Below are 25361 nucleotides of genomic sequence, written 5' to 3'. Positions count from 1 at the left end.
AAGACAAATGGAAGGAAAGGAGAGAGTGGGAAAGATGCAGGATGATTGAAATAGAGAGAGAGTCTCAAATTTGGGCTCATCTTTATGTTAAAAATGTTGTCCTTAAGAAAAATTATTTTCAAGACTCCCCCATTAGACTGTGACCAATCTGGGGTCGACTCTTTTTTTGCCTTTTTCTGTATCCCCATCATTTAGCACAGTGCCTGACACATAGCAGGTGTTAAAAGTGGTGGTTGATCAATTGATCAATTGATTGAAGTTCTTCTATACCTCTACTATTCTCAGAACCTTCCCAAAGCTTTAGTGGACCTCTGGGAATTGCTTTGGGTAGCTTCTACAGGAAGGAGGGATGGAAATGACTCCTGCCAGAAAGAAAGAATGAAAGAAAGAAAGAAAGAAAGAAAGAAAGAAAGAAAGAAAGAAAGAAAGAAAGAAAGAAAAAAGAAAGAAAGAGAGAAAAAGGAAGGAAGGAAGGAAGAAAAGAAGGAAGGAAGGGAGGGAGGGAGGGAGGGAGGAAGGAAGGAAGGAAGGAAGGGAGAAAGGAAGGGAGAAAGAAAGAAGTCAGATCATGAGAACTGTAGTTCTCCCAGTTAAAAGGGCAAAGACATTGTGTTCTTCCATGTACTTCACTCATTTTTCATTTTCATGAATTGTTTTCTCTTCTAAGGTTGCCATCAATATCCATATCAGCCTGACTGGTAGAGTAGGGGTACACCCTGTGCCCCTTAGGTCTTCTTACTTGTCTTTTTATCCTACCAATGGAATATAAAGTTTTGGGGGCATTTGTCTTTGTATCTCCATGGCCTAGTGAAGCCTTTGTACATAGAATGACATAATAAGTCTTTGTGAATGAAACTGATTTTGATTAGTAGGGATTGTAGAAAGAATGGGTTCCCCACATAGAGGATGGAATAGTAGGATTATAGAGCTAAAAAATAGAAGAGACCTCAGATGCCATCTAATCTAACCTCTTCATTTTGCAGATGAGAAAATAGAAGCTAATAGAAATTAAATAATTTGCCAAAGGTCACATAAATGTCAAGGGTGCAATTGCAACCCACATCCCCTGTCTTCGAAGCCAACATTTTTTTTCACTGTTTGTTTCTCTCAGTGTATATTCCATATTCAGCCTTGTATTATAATTTTTGTTTTTTGTAACCCTAGTCCTAAGTAAGAGACCTGGGACACAATAGGTACTTAATAAATACTTGTTGATTGATTGTAAAAAAAATTATTTGACTTCACTAGACTGGAAGTTCTTTGAGGATAGTGGATTTTTCTTACTCACTTTTGTATCCTTCATAAAACCTAGGAGAGTATCTTTTGTACAATATCTGTTCAAATCTAAGGCAAACCATTCATTATCACAGTAATGCTGATCAATGCTCCAACCACTGATGCCCAAGAGGCCAAAATTGATCAGTTCTATGAAGACATGTGATATCTTCTTCTAACAACACACACACACACACACACACACACACACACACAGATGTCACATTCATCATAGGGCATTGGAATGCTAAAATAGGAAATCAAAAGATAATTTGGATAATAGGCAAGTTTGACCTTGGAGTACAAAATGAAGCAGGGTAGAGACTAACAGAGTTTTGTCCAGATAACTTGCTCATCATAGCAAACACTTGAAAAAGGTGACTCTATACGTGGATATCACCAGATGGTCAATATTGAAATCAGATTGATTATACACTTTGCAGCCAAAGGTGAAGAAGCTCTATACAGTCAGTTAAAACAAGACTTGGACTGACTGTGGCTCAGATCATGAACTTCTTATTGCAAAGTTCAGATTTAAATTGAAGAAAACAGCGAAAACCATCAGACCATATTGATATGACTTAAATAACATCTCCTAATGAATACGAAATGGAAGTGGTGAATAGATTTAAGGGATTAGATCTGGTAGATAAAATACCTAAAGAACTATGGATAGAGGTTTGACATATTGTTCAGGAGGCAACAAAAAAAATTGAAAGAAAAAGAACAAGAAAGCAAAATGGCTGTTGGATGAGGTTTTACAAATTGATGAGGAAAGATGGAAAATGAAAGGGAAAGATATACCCAACTGAGTGTAGAGTCTCAGAGAATAGCAAGGAGAATTAAAAAGGTTCCCTTAAATGAGTAAGGCAAAGACATAGAAGAAAACAATAGAATGAGAACGACAAGAGATCTCTTCAAGAAAATTAGAGATATCAAGGGAATGTTTCATGCAAAAATGGGTATGGTAAAAGGAAAAAAATTGTATAGACTTAACAGGAGTATTATATATATATATATATATGTATTTATGTAAAGAAGTGGCAAGAATACACAGAGGAACTATACAAGAAAGATCTTAACATCACCAAGAACCACAATAGTAGGGTTACTGATCTAGAGGCAGACATCCTAGAGAATGAAGTCAAGTGGGCCTCAGGAAGCATTGCTAACAATAAGGCTAGATATGGAATTCCAGCTGAGCTATTTAAAATCCTAAAATATGATGTTATTAAAATGATTCTCAATATGCCAGCAAACTTAGAAAACTCAACAGTGGCCACTGAATTGGAAAAAAATCACTCTACATTCCAATCCTAAAGAAGGGCAATGCCAAAGAGTGTTCAAATTAGCAAACAATTGTGCTTGTTCCACCTGCCAAAAAGGTTGTGCTTAAGACTCTACCAGCTAGACTTCAGCAATATGTGAACAGAGAATTACCAGCAGAGCCAGCTGGTTTTCAAAGAGGCAAAAAAACTGGGACAAATTGAGCACCTTTCCTGGATGATGGAGAAGCAAGAGAGTTACAGAAAAAAATCTAATTCTGCTTCATTGATTATATTGACTTCATTGAGTACATTAACTACATTGACTGTGTGGATCACAACAAATGTGGCAAGTCCTCAAAGAGATGGGAGTACCAGATCATCTTACTTGTCTCCTCTGAAGACCCTGCATGTGGACCAAGGAACAACAGTTATAACCTTGCTGACAAAGCTATGTTTTTTCCAGTAGCATCATACGGCTATGAGAGCTGGACAACGAAGAACCTGAACTCTGCAGAATCAACACTTTTGAATTGCAGGGCTGGAGAAGACCTCTGAGAGTTCCTTGGGCAACACGAGATCAGGTCAGTCAGTACTTGAAGAAATTAATTCAGACTGTTCATTAGAAGGTCAAATACTGAATCTGAAGCTTAAACACTTTGGCTATGTGATGAGGAGTCAGGACTTATTGGAAAAAGACTGATGTTGGGAAATATTGAAGGCAAAAGAAAAAGGGGATGGCAGAAGATGAGAAGGATAGATAACATCATGGAAGCAATGAACGTGAGCTTAGACATTAAGAGACAGTAGAGGATAGAAGGGTCTGGTGTGCTATAGTCCATGGGGGCACAAAGAGTCAAACATGACTTAACAACTGAACGACAACAATAGATATTGATTAAAATGAATTTGATTTCCACATGGTGAATGTTTTTGGTTATTGAAATTGCAGAAGTTAAAAAGATATTCTACCTGTTGTTTAGATCAAGTGGGATAGTATTTGCAAAGCACTATATACCTGGAATATAGTAGGTGATTAATAAATGTTTATTCCCTTCCTTCCTTTTTGCCTTCATATGATATTTTTTTTAAAAAATCTTTTAGTTGAAATGAACTAACTGATAGTAAAGCTGCACGCAGGGCAGCCTATTAACCTATATTTTTTCCTTTTCTTCATTCCTCTTTTCTGTTTCTCCTTTTGTCCTTTACTTCCTCCGCATCCTCACAACTCTCTTCTCAATTCCTTGAATGTGACTAATAACAGTAGCAACAGTAGCTCACATCTATATTTTGCTTTAAAGCTTTAAAAGCATTTAAAACACAAAACCTTGAACTTAGGCAGCAAAAGAACCATATTGTCACCCCCATTTTGCAGACTAGGGGAAAGAGGAATAAGCATTTACATAGAGCCTACTATGTGCCAGGCACTGCCCTAAGCTAAGCACCGTTTTTTACAAATATTATCTCATTTTAATCCTCACAATTCCGTGAGGTAGGTGTTATTATTATCCTTGTTTGGGGAAACTAAGAGAGAAGTTAAGGAACCTGCCCAGGGTCACAAAGCTAGTAAATGTCTGAAGTCGGATTTGAACTCAGGCTTTCTTGTCTCCGGGCTCAGCATTCTTTTCACTGTGCCACACGCTCTAGGAAAATGAAACTTAGAGAGGTTGAGACATACTCATCCATTACTCTCTAGGCATGGCTGCCCCTTTGATGAGTCGGGCTCTGTTCACATACAAACACCCTCCCTGCCTGGGGGCTGAGTGCCATTTCCTATTTAAGCAGGTAAAAGTATTTCCTCTTTTTTTTAATGCCCAAGTCAAGTAAGATCAAAAAGAGCATAAAATATCCTTAACAGAGATTATTCCTAGTATAATTGTTGCCTTAGGCAACAATCTTATTCTATTTCTTGTTCTGAAATATGAATTTTGTCCTTAGCAAACTGCAACTTACCTCTGGGTCTGTATATTTGTGTGTCTCACTGAAAAAACAGTATTTTGCAAAAAGAAAAAATGCTTTTATTTAAATAGGGAAGAAAAAAGATTGGATAAAGATGTCAAATACCTGCGGATTTTTGGCAACATGTCACTATCCCACAGCGCTCAAAAGGGAGATTCTCTTTTATGCCCCAATGGCACCTCTTGGAAATACCAAGGGGCTCACCGGGAAGTTGCTTGTTGTCCTTTTTCTCTTTAGCTCCACTACACCAGCCGCTTAGATTCTGAAAGCTTCAAAAAGTCTTGTTTTGATATCGTGGCTCATTTTTGAAAAATTCACATCAGTGTAAGAAATGCTACTAGCTAAGATTTCTATCACAATGGGTCCATTCTTGCATGGCGACAATAGGCCTGTGGAAAGAGTCAGGCTTGACTTCAAAGTCCAAAGTTCCGAGCCACTGGAAGCTCAGCTTTTGAGAGATACAGTCCCTATTCAGACCTTCTTTTGTGAATTGGTTTCTTCTTTCAGGTGTACCCACTGTTTCTGCTTGGAAAGTTCAGCAACCCACGACTCAGTCCTCAGAGCTCACGGTGTTCTTTTGTTTGAGAAAAGCCCCTGAAACAAAGCTGCTGAACACCTATGTCTGTATGGATATCAAACAACGGGCCTACTTCTGTCTGGATTCTAGTCATGTTCCCCCAGTAGATAGTGCTATTCTGCCTATCTGAGGAGCATGGGAAATTGCTCCAGGGCATGTAATTGTTATTGTGACTGCTGAAGAAGTGTCATTACTGGCCTTGTAGCAACATTCCACCTGAAATCCCAAGCATAAGCAGGATCCAGGATAATTTCTGAGGATATCATCTGAATGTCACTGCCTTGAGGCAGGGGGGAGGCCTTACTAGAAAGGCAATGTGGTATAATATAAAGAGTACTGGCTTTGATTTTAGAGGATCTAGCTTCCAATTCTGCCTCTGTTACATGGCTTTAGTTATTACTGGGTCTGCTTCAGTCTCTTCATTCCCTGTGAGCTCCTTCTCATTTATAGCAATGGCTACTTCTCTCCCCACGGTTATAGGGGTAATCCTGCAAGGCTGGGATTTTTAGTACTGTCACATATGAACCATCTGAGGGTCTTCCCTTCCCAGATTGATTTTTTTTTTATGAGTAGGTAAAAGAGGTCGTTTTCCCTGTCATTTCCTACATAGTCTTAATCACCAAATGGTCATTACCTCAGACAAACTGAGACCTCACAAAGGCCAACATCTCCCACTGCACCTAAGGCCATCTCCAGTTGTCCTTATCTATATCTTGTTGGATATAGACGGACCCAGATGACTCCAGAGGAGAAAGTGCAGCTAGTGACTTTGCACAATCCTGCCTCACTTAAATCCAATTCACTTGTAAGTCATGCATCACCTTGCTGATGTCACTGGCCCTCTTCAAGAAGGAAGGATAAACAGCAACAATAACTATGTATTCTCCAATGTTGAACAACCATTTGGCATCAGTTAACTTTTACAAGAGAGTATTTACTGAGAACTTTTGTTAAAATAGTAGATACAGAACAATCCCCCAACCTTAGGGTCCTACTCCCTCCTTACATACAAGGGGAGAGTCCCTGGAGAAAGTAGGTTTATATTTAAGAGTACAAAGTAGTGAGGTAACATGAAGAAAACATGGGTCAAGGGGTAATTTGTGACTCCTGGCCCTAGGAGTCCTTCTCTGCCTTTGAAGAGTCTCATCATGCTTTGGGACATTCTTTCAGGAATGGAGGTGGAATCCCTCCGAGGCTGAATGGGGCTGGCTCCTTGGTGGGTGCTGTATCTTGTGCGATGTGTCAGTCCACCTCTAAGGTTGGGTCATTAGGTCATTCAGATGCTGTGTTGGCTCATCAGGCTGAGCTGCCACCACCAGGGACAATGGCTGCTAATGGAAACTTTTTTTAAATGTATTTCTCATTCTCACCAGTTACCAGGGCATTGTCCTCCCAGGATACTTGTTGGCCTAAGATCAGAAAAGACTAAACACAATATAATCAGAAGTGCCATGCATTCATGGATATATGAATGGGGGACATGGAAGCTGATACTCCTCCCACATCTAGGGGCTCATAGCCCTGTAGTTCTTATCTTTCTTACTACTAGGAAGAAAAAGAACCCACAAAAAGCTGAGGGAGGAGTGTATTAAGCAATTTGTATACAAATTGTACAGCCTCTTGAAGCATCAGTTTTTCCAGCCCCAAGGCCCTTGTGGGGCTTTCTACACACACACACACACACACACACACACACACACACACCACAAAGTATCAAATCTCAGAGTCATAATGCCCAACTGGTTTCCTGGTTTCCATGAGTTAGACTGGCAACCAGCAGATAGTAGCTGCTAGTGTTGTATGGACTGGAATTTCAGTTGAAAAAAAAAAGGGGGTGAAGGGTAGGAGATCCATGTAAAATGAGGGAGTTGAATTGGATAACTTCTAAGGTCTCTTCTAGCTCTAATAAATGACCCTATTGCCTTATATCTAGATATTCATACACACATTTTTATCAAGAGCATATTCTGAAAAAAAAAAGCTGGCATAGCTATTTCCTCCCTGTCCACCTTTATTCTTTTTTTTAGTAAATAGTATTTATTTTTTTCCAATTACATGTAAAGATAGTTTTAAACATTCATTTTTTATAAGATTTTGAGTTTCAAATTTTTTCTCTCTCCTTCCCTCCCATCCTCCCCCTCAAAAGACGGCGAGCAATCTGATAAAGGTTATAAATGAGCAATCATATAAACATATTTCTATAAGAAACAGAACAAAAGGGAAAAGGCACACACACACAAAAATTTTTTAAGTGAAAATAGTATACTTCGATCTGCATTCAGACTCCATGTGGACAGCATTTTCCATCATGTGTCTTTTGGAATTGTCTTGGATCATTGCATTGCTGAGAAGAGCCAAATCTATCAAATTTGATCATTGTACAATGTTGCTGTTACTGAGTACCATATTTTCTTGATTCTGCTCACTTAACTCATCATCAGTTTGTGTAAGTCCAGGTTTTTCTGAAATCTGCCTGCTCATCATTTCTTATAGCACAACAGTATTCCATTATATTCATATGCCACAGCTTGTTCAGCCATTCCCCGTTTGATGGGCATTCCTTCAACTTCCAATTCTTTGCCACCACAAAAAGGGCTGCTATAAATATTTTTGTACATGTTCATCCTTTTCCCTTTTTTAATGATTTCTTTAGGATACAGACCTACCAGTGGTATTCCGTAACAAAGGGTATGCACAGTTTAGTTGCCCTTTGGGCATAATGCCAAATTACTCTGCAGAATGGTTGGATCAGTTCACAACCAACAACGAATCAGTGTTCCAATTTTCCCACATTTTCTATAACATTTATCATTTTCCTTTTCTATCATATCAGCCAACCTGATAGGTGTGAGGTGGTACTTCAGAGTTATTTTAATTTACATTTCTCTAATCAAGTGATTTAAAGCATTTTTTCATGTGACTATATGTAGCTTTAATTAGCTTTAATTGCTTCATCTGCAAACAGCCTGTTCATATCCTTTGACCATTTATCAATTGGGGAATGACTTAGAATTAGTATTCTTAGAAATTTGACTCTGTTTTCTACATATTTTAGAAGTGAGGTCTTTATCAGAGACACTGGCTATAAAAATTGTTTCCCAACTTTCTGCTTTTCTTTTAATCTTGGTTGCATTTGTTTTGTTTGTGAAAAAAAATTTAATGTAATCAGAATTATCCATTTTGCATTTCTTAATGTTCTCTATATCTTGTTTGATCATAAATCCTTCCATTCTCTATAGATCTGACAGATAAACTATTCCTTGTTCTCCTAATTTTCTTATTGTCTGCCTTTATTCTTAAGCAAGCATGCACAGTACTGGATAATCAAAGATGACCTTTGGTGGTGGGGGCTGTTGGGGAGGAGGCTCTGTGCATGTGGGATGGGGTAAGAAGGTTTAAATGTTGAGATTATACATTGATCTTTTCTGGCAGGATTATAGGTGTTTTTAATGACTTCCCCTTTTCTTCTTAGTTTCCCTCAGTTCACTAGCTGGACACAGGTTTTCTTTTACCCATTCCTTTATGGATTGTTTAATATGAACTCCCTTTACTAATGCCTATCAATATCCTTTCTACAATTTATATAGCCTTAAAGAGCAGCCTTGATTGCCCGGTGTCACAGTTAGTACATGTCAGAAGCAGCACTTGTAGCCAGGTCTTCCTAACTCTTAGGTCAACTCTTTTATGTGAAATAGCTGGTTACCTTTCCTTCCTACCCATTCTTTAAGACTTGAGGAATAGCTGACTCCTCCACCCAGCTAGCTGCTGTTTAATGTGACAGTCAGGGGTTAGGGGAATTGTTCAACTGTGAATAACTTTCTTCCCTTGAGGCCAGCAAGGTTCTGAGATGCTTCAGAACCACTGCACAGGCAGTTTTAAAGGATGTTTAAGGAACTGTGGTGCCCTCACAGGTTGCTAAGTGTTGGTCTTTGATTTTGGAGGAATAATGGCCTTACTCAGGGAAGATATAAAGAATGCCTCCTTAACAAAGACTTGCTTCTCAAAGGAAGGGCAGGGACCTTGGCTGGCTGTTTGCTCAGTCTGAGAAACTAGAATTGGCTAAAATATACTTTTGAGGGTGCTGGTTAATGAGCTGGCACAGACATAGCACTTTATTGCTCCAAAATTTTCCACACTACAAAAAGCCCACAAGCTCAAATGTATATCTAGCACTTCCCACTGATTTTTACCTTTTCAAACTTTTGGTCACTACAATTCTCATGAGAATCTTTGAGGTTTAGTAAAGAGAGGTCTGGACGTGGAGCTAGGAGTCTTATATTTCAAGATTTAGTTCCATTATTGGATAAAAGAATAAGCCTTCTCCACCTCAATTCTCTTGTCTGGATATTGAGTTTAGTCACCCATTTATCCACTAGCTTTTATTAAGAACTTATTATGTGCCAGACATTGTGCTAAGCTTTGGGAATATGAGGAAAGGCAAAAAAAAATGCCTTTGAGGAGTATTCATGGTGAAGAAAGAAAGGTGTGAAATGGAAAATGGAAAGGGGAGGGATGCGAGGTGGGGTAGGGTGAAGTGGTACCTGGGAGAAAGATGAAGCTGCTGTTGAGAGAACAGAAAAAGCCAGCAAGCTTGCAGCCCTCTGTGCGCCTGCATAGACGCTAAACAAATGGAGACAGAGAAGAGCAGACTATGGTAGAACTTCAGTCATGGAGGCAAGACTCCCCGGTCAGGACTCCGCTCAGCCATCAGAAAATGATTTGTGTCTATCTGAAAGAAGTTTTGACTGGATTTTCCAAAATAAAGCAGACAGTCAGAGGACACCTAATTCAGAGTTAGAAGAGACTAAATTAGAGAGGAAAGCTGAACCACTGAGTGATGAGATCCCTTGGTCTGGAAGGGATCAAGGAAGATAAGGAAAGTCTATAGAGAAGGGCATATGGAAGACTACTGATGCTTTGCCTGATTTCTTTACGCCGTTAGTCTTGTCCTGGCAAAAATGAGCTGAGGCATCGACATAAATGAATCATACAGTGTTTGCCAATTTTCTTTAGAAGAGTCACTTCAAGTGGTCTCCCAATATAGAATGTGAAAACGAATTCCCTCATTCAATTTGTAGGTCATTAAATCCAACCTCCTCATTTCATAGACAGGAAACTCTGAGGCAGGGACTTATGATTTGCCTAAAGTCACAAGCAGTGACTGTATGTCACTGGAATTCAAATCCGGGTCCTTGGACTCCAAATCCATGAAAAATTATATAGGGACAGACATTAAAAAATCTATATAAATTTTGTCATGGTTTTAAATATTTATTTAGTTTGGATAAAGATGTTTTATTCATTTTTATCATCGCTGACTTTTTTCTTCATTGCCTTCATTATCTTTAAGCATTACTGATCTTTATAGGGTATTGCCCTACTTTACAGTATTTTGAGAAGGGAATTCCATTCAATCATCAAAGGAATAATTCTGGAACTCCTATACCATGAAATTGTGCTATGTGCTGAGTACACCAAGATGAAAATGAAAATAAATAGTTCTTGACCTCAAGTGACTTTCATATGACTTACTAGAGGGCTACCCTCACAAGGTGGTTGTGATGGTCAAGTGCCAATGTCTGTAAAGAACTTTGCAAACCTTTAAACTCTCTAAAAATACTGATGTAACAGTGACTTCCCAGACTCCCAGTGCTGGAAGGTCAGGTATATTTCGTTCCTACTCATCAAAGGGTTCTTCAGTACTCTCAAGAGGTTTTGAGAGAGTCTAGTCTGTCTGCCATTTGTTCAAGCCCCCAGTGACTGTATTCCTTCATTTTTAGGGGTCCTCTGCACCCCAGTTCCACTTAACCACTTAATGGTTAAACTAGCTTTTATGAGAGCAACTAGGTGGTGCAGTGGATGGAGTGTGGGGCCTGGAGTCAGGAAGACTTGAGTTCAAATCCAGCCTCAGACCCTTACTAGTTGTGTGACCCTGGAAAGTCACTGAACCCTGTTTGCCTCAGTTTCCTCATCTGTAAAATGACCTGGAGAAGGAAATGGCAAACTACTTCAGTATCTTTGCCAAGAAAACCCCAAGAGTCAGACATGACTGAACAACGACCACAAAGCTTTTATGAAGGAATACTTACTTTGAAAGTATAGAAAGGACAAACATATAAACAACTTCCCACATACACACACCTGTGGAGCATAAACTGCAATGACCTTATACTACCTCATCTGAAGAAGTGAGCAGGATTTGTTTTACAGCCCAGTTTGGTTTATAGCATAGTTCCACTGACTTCCAAGGCCAAGGGCCCTCAAACTTCAGTCCCAGCACCTGGCTTCTCAGTGCTTCCCTGCTAAGTGGCAGCAATATATCCAGCCAGAATTCTGATTCCAAGATCATGATGTTTCAAGCTCCGAGGCCCAGGTACTCCACCGACTGCAACCAGAACTGAAAAGGACAAATAAACAGACCAAAATCTGAAGTCCAATCCTCAGGGCCTCAGGAACTAGGTGGGAAGGGAAAAATGTAGCCCTTTCTTACACAGCTCAGTGCACGGTGCCCAAGCTTCAGGTGAAGAGGAACTTTACCCTCTAGAAGATAGAGGAAAAAAAAAGAATGACATTATCTCAGACTAGTAGTTTTAAAGACATGGCCAGTTTTAGCTATACCGTCAGTGGAAAGAGGCTGCTCCCAGACCCGCTGGAGGGGAATGTTTTCTCCCAGAAGCAGATCCTTGCCGTCTCTAAGATGGGTTCTTCCATCTTAGGTGATTTGGGCGTGTGTAGCAAAGTCCCATTATATTTTTTCCCTTATTTTAAATATTTGCCAGTCCTGGCAAACAGGCAGGGGTGCATTTTGGACGCAATTCTTTTCTTTGTTTCCAATTGAGGGCGATCCTCTGGGGTCTCTGGGGAGGCATAAGCAAAGGTCTTTCCCTTGTTTCCCTAATGCCATACAGGAAAGAGACTCTAAAAGGGTTAATGTTGAATGATAATACACTAGCTACCATTATTATTGTCATACGTAATTTACTTATAAAAGTAGAATACAAGATCATTGGAAATGGTGAGAATAAAAACCCACGAGAGTATGGGCACAGTGAAGGGCTTCCTGGAGGAGGCAGTGCCTGAACTGAACCTTGGAGGAAGATAAGAACTGTGATTGGCAGAATCATGATATGCTTTCTGTAAATTCATGGAGATGAGAGATAGGATGTTGAGCTCAAAGAAGAGCAAGTAGTCCAGTTTGGCTAGAAAATGATATATGTGAAGGAGAGTCCTGCACTCAGGCTGAAAAGGTAGGTTGGAGCCAGGCTATGGACTACCTGTAATGGCAGGCTGAGGGAGGAGTCTAGATCTTATCCTAGAAGCAATAGAAGGAACTCACTGAAGATTTTTGGGGGGAGAAGGGAGGAAGGAGGGGATGATCAGACTTATTCCTTAAGAAGATTATTTTGGCAAGTTGGTAGAGAATGGAATTAAAGAGGAGAGGGAATTGTGGCAGGGAAATCAATTAGAAGGCTATTACAATAGTCTAGGGGAGAAGGAAAATGATGCTGGAGTTGCTATGGGGAGAATCAGTAGGACTTGGCAACTGGTTGAAAAGGGAGGAGGGGAAGATAGAAGGAAGAGTCATTTGGTTGACTGAAAGGACAGTAGTAAATTCAGTAGAAATAGGGAAAATGGAGGGAGAGGCAGATTGAGTAGGAGAAGAAAAGTTTGGTTTCTGACATACCAAATAGAAAGTGTAGGATTAGAACTTAGAAGGCCAAGTTGGATATGGCTATGTATAATTTACATGCATGTGTGCTATATGTAAGTTATATGTATGCTATATATAATATATACCTCTGTTTGTGTGTGTGTGTATTTGAGAATCTAGATACAGAACTTGAGTTTTTGGCCTGAAAGATGTCTAGTTCAACCTCTTCATTTTAAAAAGGAGGAAACTGACTTTCAGGGAAGTTAAATAATTCGTCTAAGGTAATAGTGATAGTGCCAAAAGTGATAATTATGAAATTGAATAAGAACACCAAGAGAGTTTTAAGAGAAAAGAATAGAGGCTGAAAATTGAACTGTGTGGAATAACTATATTTAATCTTTAGCTACGGGTCCAATCTTTTTCTTATCTGAGTGTCATAAGTCATGGACTTTATTAGACTGTGACCTCTGAGAGCAAAGACTGCCTTTTGCCTTTCTTTGTATCCCAAGCGCTTAGCACAATGCCTGGTGCATAGGCTTTTAATAAATGTCTATTGGCCTATGGACTAGACTCCACTTGGGGCCCTCTCCCTGAAGCAGTGGGTTTTTATTTATTTTTTAATTTTATTAATTTTTTTAAGGAGTGGATTTTTAAAGCTCCATGTTACCAAAAGTATGCCACCAGCATTTTAAGGTTTCTGTGGCATCGTAGACATATTCTTACCCTTCTCTCTTTCCTAATCATTTATTAGGCTCATTCCACAAAGTAGTGAGTGGAAAGTCCTGTCTTTTGGAAGGTCATCAGGATTTAAATCCTGGTTCAGTTACTTGTTACCTGTGAGATACTGGATAAGCGACTTCTCTTTTCTGGGCTATTGGTTTCTCATTTTTAAAATGAAAGAGTTGAGTTAGAAGATTTTAAAAATCTTTTGTATCTCTAAATTTAATATCCTATGACCACACAGCATCCACAAGAGGAAAGAAGGGAGAAGAGTTTGGTGAAACACAGTATAAAATAATTTGCTGCTGATAGTTCAAGAGCTGTAAGGTCTGAGTAAAGGCCATAGGATTTGATGATTAGATCTCTGGGTAATTTGGAGAGAGCGTTTTCAATAGAATGATGAAATAAAAATGGATTTCAAGGGACTGGGGAGTAAAAAAAATAGTGAATAAATAGAAGCAGCAGGTATAGACCACTTGTCTGAAAAGTTTGTCAATAAAAAGCAGGAGAAAAATAAAATTGGTATAGGGATGGCAGTTGAAATATCATTAAAATGAAATTATTCCTTGTTTAATTTATAGGATCATAGAGTTTAGAGCAGAAAGCAGTCTTTATAGGTCACAGTATCATAGAGCCTAAAGGGACCTCAGAACTCATTTAGCTTTACCTCATCATTTTACAGATGAAATGGGGTCACAAGGAGTTGGACACGACTGTAAAACACCTGAGCACCACTCTATGCTACCTACCTTGGGCAAGTTAGTTAACCTCTTTGTTCTTTAGTTTCCTGATCTCTAAAGTGGAGTTAATTAGAGAGGTTGTGACTGAGCTAAATTGTCACAGAGGTAGTAAAAGACAGACTTGGGATATAAACCCTGGTGCTTTAATTTAGTCTATGCTTACAGATAGGAAAACTGAGGTCTAAAGAGGTTTAATGACTTGCCTAAGGTCACACAGAGGCAGCCAGGTGGCACAGTGGATAATTTGATTCATGTAGTTTTTAGACAGAATAAATATTTTCAGATATATAAATACATACAGAAAAAAGGGCAGCTAGATGGTGCAGTGGATAGAGTGCAGGTCCTGGAGTCAGAAAGACATCCTCCTGAGTTCAAATTTGGTCCTAGATACTTACTAGCTGTGTCACCTAGGGCAAGTCATTTAAACATGTTTGCCTCAGTTTCCTCATCTGTAAAATGAGCTGGTAAAGGAAATGGCTCATATCTCCAGTATCTTTGCCAAGAAAACCCCAAATGGGGTCACAAGTTGTCAAACATGACTGAAGAACAACCGAACAACGAAAAAGATCACATAGGCAACAGAGCTAAATTTGAACTTGGGTCTCGTTCTAGAGCCAGTGATCTGATACAAAGTATAGACAATATACAGCACTTACCCTGCATGGAGATCATAGACTAATGAGCAACTTCACATACAAATAGATAATTATAATGCATGATCATTGTATGATGGGTGTGAAAAATATGGTTTTGTGAGGTCTAGACGAAAAAGCTATTTCTTCCCAAAGAGATTAAGCTTGTAAAAGTCAGGTTTTGGAAGTATTTCTTCTGCCTTCACTCCCAGGCAAAGAGAAAAGAAAACAAGTAAAAGATTCTTCTGTAGTTATATACATACATGTATACATACATATTAGAAGATTTGACCCAAAATGGCATAGATTTCAATAGAAATCATAATATTATTCAATAATGATTTTGACTGTGCTCAGGGCTGAGTCAGTATCTCTAAATTTTTAGACCTGGCCTATTTGGTGTCTCCTCCTTAGCTTTGACTGCTATTAGCAGTGGCAACCATTGAGATTTGTGAATATGTCTCATGCCCATAATATTGTGCTAAGCATTATGTCTCATTTTCCTTATCCTTGACATCTTTAATTAAGTGGATCGAGCACTGAGCATTTGATTCTCCAGAAGTACATTGCTTTGACTTCTCTCTCATTGGAGAGGTGCCTTTTGTGTCTCCCACTCTTTGACTTTCTATCTAGTCCTAAAGCCATAAGAAGATGGAGGAAAGTTAGAAAATAGATAGTCATGGCAAAATGCAGTAGATACTTCCTAGATCGTCTCCTAGTCGTCATTCAGACCTATTCTTTCCCATTGGATGGGGAAATGCATCAAGATCTACATCCCTGGTGCCCCAACGTTAAGACAGAGGCCCATATCCGCTCACTACAGGAGTGATCGTAGCACCATTGAAGCCATCATTAAGGCACTGAAAACTAGGAATGAATGGATTAATGTAAAAGGATTTCATTAGTTCTTACCATGTGCCAAATACTCTTAGTAAATGCTGTGGATACAAATAAAACAACGAGACAGCTCACAAAGAGCTTGTTCTCTAAGTGAGGGAGATAATACATAGAGGAGGGTACCGCTGCCTAGAATGGCCCTGAAGTTATAGGCGAACAGCGTCAGGGGAAAAGATAGTGCTTGGGGCCTTGAGGCATAGGCACTGGTCAGATGGTAAGGTCTGTGGGAACACAGGATATACTTCCAGGGTATGTGGTAACGGTTGATGGACCTTCAGCTTACCAGAAGGAATGTGATCATTCACTCCCTGCTAATTGAGGCAGTGTGAGAAGCCATGTCTGATCAGAAGGCTGAAAAACCTGTAGGGGGGTTGGCCCACCACTACTGGGAAATTAGAAATGGGACTGAGGATCTGAATTCTCTGTCATAAGGATGGGGATGAGGGGTTCAGTGTCCAGCCAGGAGAAGGGAAGGGGATGGGAGTGTTGGCTGGAAGCTCAAGGGAAAATACCAGTATTACTCTAAAGATACCCCTTCCCTAATAGAGGTAACTTACCCTCAAATGCGGGTTAAGGAATGCTCAAGAACCATATTTTCAGACCTGAATCTAGTCACAGGATCATAGAATGAAACCTTTAGAGGTTTTCTAGTTCATCCAGCCCCCTTATTTTACATATGAGGAAACTGAGGCCTGTTTTTAAGTTATGTGACTGATCTATTTTCACGTAAGTAATGAATACTAAGTAGAAGAGTTGAAATTTGAATTTGAGTCTTTGGACTCCAAATCCAGAGCTCTTGCTACTACACCATGAATTGGCTCCCTGGCACACTTCTGTTCCCCAATTAACTCAGACTGCCCTTGGTGGGGGTTGGGGTGGGTGTAGGCTAAGTGGCATAGTCGTTAGCAGTGGCTAGTATCCCTGATAAACTCAGTAATTTAGAACAGCCCTTTGACTCTCTTCTCTTATCTAGAGATTGATACAGGCCAGAGGGGCTCTGCTAAGGAACTCCTGCTCCCTTAGGAACAGAGCTGCCCTTTATACAACACTTTGGTATTTACAAAGGATTTTCAGATATATCTCATTTTATCTTTATTACAATCCTGTGAGGTAGGTGATAAAGGTCTAATTAGCTCCATTTCAGAGATCAGGAAACTAAAGAACAAAGATGTTGACTGACTTGCCCAAGCTAGGAGGCATAGAGTGCCGTTCAGTTGTTTTTCAGTTATGTCTGACTCCTTGTGACCCCACTGGGGGTTTTGTTAGATACTGGAGTGCTTTGCCATTTCCTTCCGCAGAGGATTAAGTGATTTGCTCAGGGTCACGCAGCTACATTTGAACTCAAGTCTTTCTGACTCCAGGCTCCGTGCTCTATCTACTGCACTACCTAGCTGCCCATATTGTCCTTCTACATCTACTTATTATATCTCCCTAGGACCAATGCCTAGGGCACTGTCCCAGAGGGAAATCCCCACTGGCGCACAAGGACCGAGAGTGGGACTAGGCAGGGTTGGATTTCCCTATCATACCAGTGGCTACATGGAGCTTCCTGACTCGATAAACAAAAAGCCACCAACTTGGCAATATTTCCCAACGCTGGAAAGGGACTGCTCATTACTGTCAGTGGAAAAGCCAGGTTCTGCTCTGTAGAGCTTCAGTTTTACGGCTTCTAGGAGGCAGGCAGGAAATACAGATTCTAATAGCTCATGGTGATTGTGGTGCCCCCTGCGATGTTGTTTATAGTGCACTGGGTCTTCATGACTGAGCCCCTGCAGGTGTCCCAGCTCCAGAGCCATAAACATTGTCAGTTGTAAAAGCTCCAAGCAGCTGACAATTACACTCAATGACAAAAAATGCCTTGAGTCTTCCTGATTTTGATAGCAGATGACTCGAAAGTTGTTAAATGGCAGGATCAGGAGCTCAGGGCCACTATCAAATCGAAACACCATGATTGTTTCCACAGACCTGATTTTAAGATTGGGTCTGACTGGTGTCAGATGCGTCTTGTTGATAGGAACAATTTATGCAGCAAATATCCCCCATGAAAAGATTTCAGTATTTATTAGAAATGTAAAGATAGCCTTTAGTAATATGGAAATCAATCAAATAAACTAAACATGCTCTTCTTTAGAACTGCATGGATTGATGCCGTTGTATTAGGGAATGATTTTTTTTAAAGGTCTGGCTCCCTCCAGTCTGCTAGCAAATGAGGCAAGCTTTCAGAAGGCACAGCCCTGAGACTTCCATTGAGTCAGAGATCATATTGATTAAAGACTGCACAGCAAGTCCCAGCACAATTTGCCAAGTAATGAGTCTGGTGCTGGTGGTTGTAATTAAAAATAAAGGTTTGTTTATCAATTTGAGTAACTAATGATGTGTGATGTGATGTGTGTTTTTCTTAGGCTCTGCTGCCAGTTGTGGGTGTGGGAAGGTAAGGCATCTGGTGCCCACAAAGGTGCCAAGAAACTATGGCACCTGTCCCATGTGGCACAAGCCTTTGATGGAAAAATGTACCAGCATCTCTGTGGACTGGTCCAGGGAAAATGCTCAGCATGGCATATGCCTTTGGCATCCTTTCACCTCCCCTCCTGGCACAACTTTCTCCCCATCCACAACACTCAATGCTCTTGTGTAGTCTTTTTGGCTACCAAGGCCTCCATTGTCCTGAAACAGTGCTTTATGTTCTGAACCCCTCTCCTTCCATTAAAACATCCTCATCCTGTCTTTCACTCTTCTTAGGTGTTTTTTGAAGGGATTTCATAAATGAATTCATATTAAGGTATTAGAAGTTACACAAAATGGAATGGGTTAGTTGTCTTTATAGGTAGTGAGTTCTCCAACACTGGAGAGCTTCAAGCTGACCAAATAGCTACTTGCTGGAGCTATAGAGAGTGTTCTTGATCAAATATAGATTGAATTAAGTAACTCCTTAGTTCTTTCCCAACTCAGAGAGTCTGTGATTCGTGACAGATCATATTTTCCACTTACATACGAAATGTATAGTGTACTCTCTTCCCAACAATCCTGTAGCAAGCAATAAACAAGGATTTGAGTGTCTATTATGTACCATGCACCAAGCTAGGCACTGGGAATACAAGTGAATGACAGTTCCATAGTCCCCCTTTCAAAGAACTTAGACAATATACAGTGTACATATAGGTATATACATATGGAAGTATGTGATTCAATGGAAAGGGCTCTTGATTTGGAGTCAACAGACTTGGAATTAAATCCTTACCTGATACTTTCCATCTGCTTGACTTTGGGCAAGACTTTTCACCTCTCTGGATCTTAATTTATCCATCATAAAGTGAGACAGTTAGACTAGATGGCATCTAAGATCTCTTCCAACTCTAATCCTATAAGCACTAGCATCAGTCAATCAGGGGATGTATGGGGTTTGCAAGGAGGTCTATCACCTCTGATGTGAAAGCTTGCCAAGCTCTTTTCAGGGCTGCTCATCATCCAAATTTAGCATCTACGTGGCACTCAACTCTCACCTGTGGCTCCAAGAAGAAGCAGCTATGCCTAGGTAAACCTTCTTAGCAGATGGGTTAAACCAGTTTGAGGGAAACAGACAGTACCCGAAACGTGTCGGTGACTTAGGGGCATGGATATCCACCCCAAACAAGTGATGATTTCCCCTGATAGAACGGGTGGATGAGAGCAATTTGTTCCAGTGGCCATGACGGTGACTGACACAGGTGCTGTGGATCTCTTAGAGCTTGGTGATACAATGAAGACACCAAGGTCATCCAATGCGTCTCACCCCTGGACTTTGATGACTCTGGAGGAAAGAATGAGGCTGCTGATTTCTGCCTCACTTAAATCCAATTTACACAAGAGTTAAGTCATCACCCCATGATGCCATTGGTACTCCTTGAAAATGAAGGACAAACGATAACATTTATTATGAGCTTATTATATGCCAGGCATTTGGTAAGCACTGGGATCCAAATACAATCGGAAAGGCTGTCACTGCCCTCAAGGAGTTTACCATCTAGTGGAGAAAGATAACATATAGAAGAAAGCTAAATAGGGGTGAACTTCCAATGGATGAATTCCAGGACTAGAGGGAGCTTCCAGGATGAAGGGGTTTGGGGGGCATTGTAGAGAAAGTCTAGAGTGCAGCTTGAAGAAGAAATCAGGATCAGGAAAGACTTCATGGTATTGATTTGCATTTCTCTAATCAATAGTAATTTAGAGCATTTTTCCATATGATTATAGATATCTTTAATTTCTTCCTCCTAAAACTGCTTGTTCGTATCCTTTGACCATTTATCAGTTGGGGAATGACTAGTATTCCTATAAATTTGACTCAGTTCCCTGTATATTTTAGATATAAGGCCTTCATCAGAGACACTGGTTATAAAGATTCTTTCCCAATTTTCTGCTTCCCTCCTAATCTCTATTGAAAGACTTCATGGTAGAAGGCAGTGGTGATGAAATTGAGCTTTGAAGATGGCTAGGGATTTTAAGAGTTAGAGGTCAGGAAAAAGTATATTCCAAGTATAATGTCAGAATTATTCACATTTTGCAGATGAGGAGCCTAAGGCTGAGACAGGTAGATGACTTACGCATGGTCACATAGGCAATGAACAGCAGACCTGGAATAAACATCCAAGTTTCCTGAGTCTATTGCCCTATATGCTTCACATTGTATTCTGGCTATTGTTTCACAGAGATAGGTAAAGCATTTACATGCCAGGCACTGAGCTAATACAAGAGAAAGTCTGTGAAATAAATTTTCATCTTTTCATCGACACAAATTGCCTGAAAAACTTATGTTGCTACATGCCCTCATAGTGGTTGTTGCTGTTCAGTTGTTTTTTTCCAACTCTTCATGACCTCATTTGGGATTTTCTTGGCAAAGATAGAAGAGTGGTTTGCCATTTTCTTCTCCAGCATCATTTTACAGATGAGGAAACTGAGGCAGACAAGGTTAAGTGTCTTGCCCAGGGTCACATGGCTAGTAGGTGTCTGAGGTCAGATATGAGCTCAGGAAGATGAGTCTTCCTGACTCCAGGCCTGGTACTCTAACCACTATGCCTAGTTGCCCTACTTTTGCCATGCTTAGTAATGCCATCCTTTGCATTGAAGTCACAGAGCATCAAAGCATATGACATATTTATTTTGGATAGCCTTATGGTGTTCTTTGTAGAGTTTTTTTCCTATTTCTTCATCTTTTCTGATGATGACACATAAGATATGATTAATTTTATCATATAAGCACTGCAATACAGAATGACCAAGTGTCTGAGGCCAGATTCGAATTTAAGAAGATGAGTCTTTCTGACTTCAGGCCTGGCACTCTATCCACTGCGCCACCTAGCTTCCCCTTATACCCTCATTACTAATATCTAAATGTGTAACACTGATATTGCTCCAATATAAAATTTCAATGTTCCTGTTTATTTTTCTGAAGGATTTTAAATGTATACTCAAATTTATTTTCCTTAGTGACTTCCTCTTTTGTCATTCACTTCCACCTCTCCAGCTCCAAAAGAACTGCATTTTAATAAAGGAAAACCCAAAGAAATTAATTTCTAATGGTTGGATTTAATTTAACCAGATGTTTTGGCCAGGAAGGCTACCCTGCTCCCCCCCTTTCATAGTACCAGGTAGGTAACTCTAGATCTCCATTTTCTTCCACCAACAGAGTGGACCAGCCCTAGCCTCAGGGCGACAATCTGGTCAGAAAAAGATTACTTAGTTCCATTTAGTAAACACTCCAAATAGAACCAGAGTATTGCTTAGGTAGTTTAGGTAAACCTCTTGGCTCACAAAACAAAAAGTTTAGGACCATCTCTGGGTATTTTGGAAGGTTGGAATTAGCAGAGAAAAGCTAATTATGGGGTATACACAAGGCACCCAAGTTTCTTTTCAGGCAGGCACTTTGCTGAGCATTTTATTAAGGGGAAAGACTATATCTTAATGTATAATCTTTGTAATATATTGTAATCCTTTAGCTAGCATTTTGGGTGTATTATGAGTGCTCAATAAACACTTGCTAAATTAAAAAAAAGACAATCTCTTGTTGCTCTAAGTTCTCATGAGGACTTTAAAGGCAGATGTGACTTTATAGATTAGCTACTCCAACTCCCCCATTGTGTAGATGTGACAACATGGGGGTAATCAGTCATTTACCAAGCACTTACTATGCTCCTGGCACCATGCTAAGTGCTAGGGATCCAAAGAAAGGAAAAAAAATAAAACCAAAACTAAAGACTTCCTTATCTCAAATAGTCTACATTTTAATGGAAAGAACACCACACTATCACTAGTACTCATAATAGTCCCTTAATCTTTCTGTGTTTCAGTTTCTTTATCTGTAAAATAGGTATAATTATAACTGCAGTAACCTCCTCAGAATGTTGTTGTGAGGAGCCAGAGAGCTGCTGTATGTAAATCTCTTTGGAAAACTTAAAATGCTTGGCAGATTTCAGCTATTATTGTTATTACGCTGAGGCCCAGAATAGCCAAGAAACTTTCAATCATGAAGTAAGTAAGGGGCAGGCCAAATTTAGGTCTATTGAATCCAAATCTCATGACTCCATACATTGCTGTCTTCACCTTTTAACTGAAGTGAACTCAAAAAGACCCTGCCTGGAATGCCTGACTTTCACTTTACCTTTCTTACTTTGTTTCTTTAAGGAAATATGTTGTTTTACATAAAATAAATGTTATTGTTGTTGATCCTTCATTTTAAAAAAGTACCAGTGACATCACTTACCTTGGGTGTGAATTGGACTTAATCTTATTTAATATTTTCCCCCAAAATTCATGTAGAAACAATTTTAACATTTTTTTTCAAATTTTAAGTTCCAAATTTTTTCCCTCCCTTTCCTGCCCTGCCCCATTGAGAAGGCAAGCAATTTGACATACTACATACATGTGTAGTCATGCAAAACACATTTCCATAATAGTCAATTTGACACACTATATACATGTGTAGTCATGCAAAACACATTTCCATAACAGTCATGTTATAAAAGAAAACATAGACAAAAAAAAACCCAAGAAAAACAAAGAAAGTAAAGAAATAGTATCTTTCATCTGCATTCAGGCTCTACCAGTTCTTTCTCTGGAGATGGACTTACCTTTTCCTCATAAGTCCTACAGAATTGTCTTGGATCATTATTTAAAGTTATTTAAAGTAGATCGTCATATAATATTGTTGTTGCTATGTGAAATGTTCTGGTTCAGCTCATTTAAATTTGCATCAGTTCGTATAAGTCTTTCCATGTTTTTCTGAGAGCATCCTGCTTATCACTTCTTAAAGCACAATAGTAATCTTTCACAATCATATGTGACAATTTGTTTAGCCATTCCGCAATTGATGGACATTCCCTCCATTACAGATTCTTTGCCACCACTAAAAGAGCTGCTATAAATATTTTCCTACACATAGGTACTGTTCCTTTTTGTTTTTTATCTCTTTGGGATACAGACCTTGTAGTGGTATTGCTTGATCAAATGGTATGTATGATTTTATAGCCCTTTGGGCATAGTTCCAAAATCCTCTTCAGAATGGTTGAATCAGTATACAACTTCACCAATAGTACATCAGTGTTTTCTTCAGGTTGTTTTGTGTGTGTGTGTGTGTGTGTGTGTGTGTGTGTCTTTTACCAAGCTGTTGTCTCTTTTTTTTAAATTAATTTCTTGCATCACTCTTATTTCTCTTCTCAATTTTTCCTCTACCTCCCTTACTTAGTTTTCAAAATCCATGGCCTGAGACCAATTTATATTTTATTTTGGGGTTTTGGATGCAGGAATTTTGACTTTGTTATCTTCTTCTGAGTATGTGTTTTGATGTTCTTTGTTACCATATGTATTTATAATGTATTTTTGCTTAATTTGAAGATCTTCCCCATCCATTAATAGGCCCATGTGACCTGCTTCAGTCACATGTGGTGGGAGAAGCTTGCTGAACGAATAGAACAGGAAAGGGTAGAGCGGGAAGGAAGTTGGTAAGAGCAGTCAGAGCTGTTAGAGAGGTGGGAGAGAGCAGACACAGGCCAGGAGTCAGCTAGGATTTGTGAGTGTTTGTTTGTGGGAAGGCTCTGGGATGCAGTGGCTCCCTATTGTGGTAATGTGTATTAACTTCTTTGCTGCTTGGATGGATTGGACTTACAGGTTTGGGGAATTGTTTTTCTGCTGTCTGAATAAATGTTTTGCTTCTGTCTTCTATATGGAGAGTCTGTTATATTTTGTGATTCAGAACCACACCAGTATACTCATAACAATAGCAACTGTTGTAAATATTGCCTTGGTAATACACCATAGTAACTTTCTACGGTTAGAATTTTTTTCTCTTGTTTGTTCATTTTCCATCCTATTTCGTGACTTTTTACTCTATGCCAAAGTCTGTTTCACACTTTGGAGGGAGCACTATGTATCAACAAGGCAATAGTCACAATATCAATGATTATTGTGAATATGCTTATGTAGTTCTGTATCACGAAATATGAGACTCTCCATACAGAAGGTCGAAGAAGTGAAACATTTATTCAGACACCAGACAACCAAATCCCAAAACCAATAAGTTCAATTTATCCAAACAGCAACCAGCTCCCAAAACCAGTAAGTATACTTCATCATAACAGCAAAGAACTTAAAACACAATATCACATCATGGAGCCTCCTTGTCCCATTAGCCTTCCCCCCTATTGGAGCCTTCCCACAAACACACTCACAGCATAGCTAGCATACCTCCTCACTCTCCCTGAGCTCTAACTGGTCTGAGCATTTCCTACTCCACCCTTTCCTGTTCCTCACATTGCACAAGCTCCTCCCACCACATGTGACTTAGGCTTCCTGTGATGTAAGCAGTTCACACAGGGCTATTAATGGATGGGGAAGATCTTCAAATTTACATTACCATTACACACTGTCCCAAGCTTCAGGTTTTTTGCGCAGCTGTTTTCAGAGGTAATTTTGCGGACCTGTAAGTTTTTTGGCTCTTCCAAGGTGGTCTAATCTAGGGAGAGGTGTGTTTACTAACTTCTTGTACTATGCACTGGTTTGTGAGTGAACATAAGCACTTTTTTCAACCCTGGAACTGTGACCGGATCCCTATTCCTCTGTAGCCACAAGCTCTGCTGTGCTAGTGTTCCTCCTCCCACTGGAACCAAGATCCAGGACTGTGACCTGGATCCAGGTATAAAGCAATGCAACAGAGTCCTGCCTCTAGTGTTAGCAAAGGGACTCAGCTAAATCTCCTTCTGACCCATTATCCAATCCCCTTACCATCTATGGGCTGAGAGGTTTGGAAACTGCCATTGCTGTCACTGATTCAGTTGCCCCAAGGTCTGTTCTTGGTTTGTTAGGGTCTGGTCTGTGCTAGTGTAGCCTGTGCTGGACTGTACTCCTCTCTCACCCTGGTGCAACAGACCTTTCCTGCTGACCTTTTAAGTTGTTTTGGGCTGGAAAATTGTTTCTCTCCATAATTTTGTGGTTCTACCACTCTAGAATTTGTTTGGACTCATTATTTATAAGTATTTGGAGGCATTTGGAAAAGGACTAGGACCAATTCCTGCCTTTACTCCTCCATCTTGGCCCCACTTTGGTTCAAAAAATGTGAATTGGATTTAAGTGAGGGAGTATTCCACAGTCATAGCCTCACTCTATTTTTCAGAGTTGTTG

Source organism: Trichosurus vulpecula, chromosome 2, assembly GCF_011100635.1.
Source record: "Trichosurus vulpecula isolate mTriVul1 chromosome 2, mTriVul1.pri, whole genome shotgun sequence".
NCBI lineage: Eukaryota > Metazoa > Chordata > Mammalia > Diprotodontia > Phalangeridae > Trichosurus > Trichosurus vulpecula.
Note: the sequence above shows the minus strand (reverse complement) of the source record.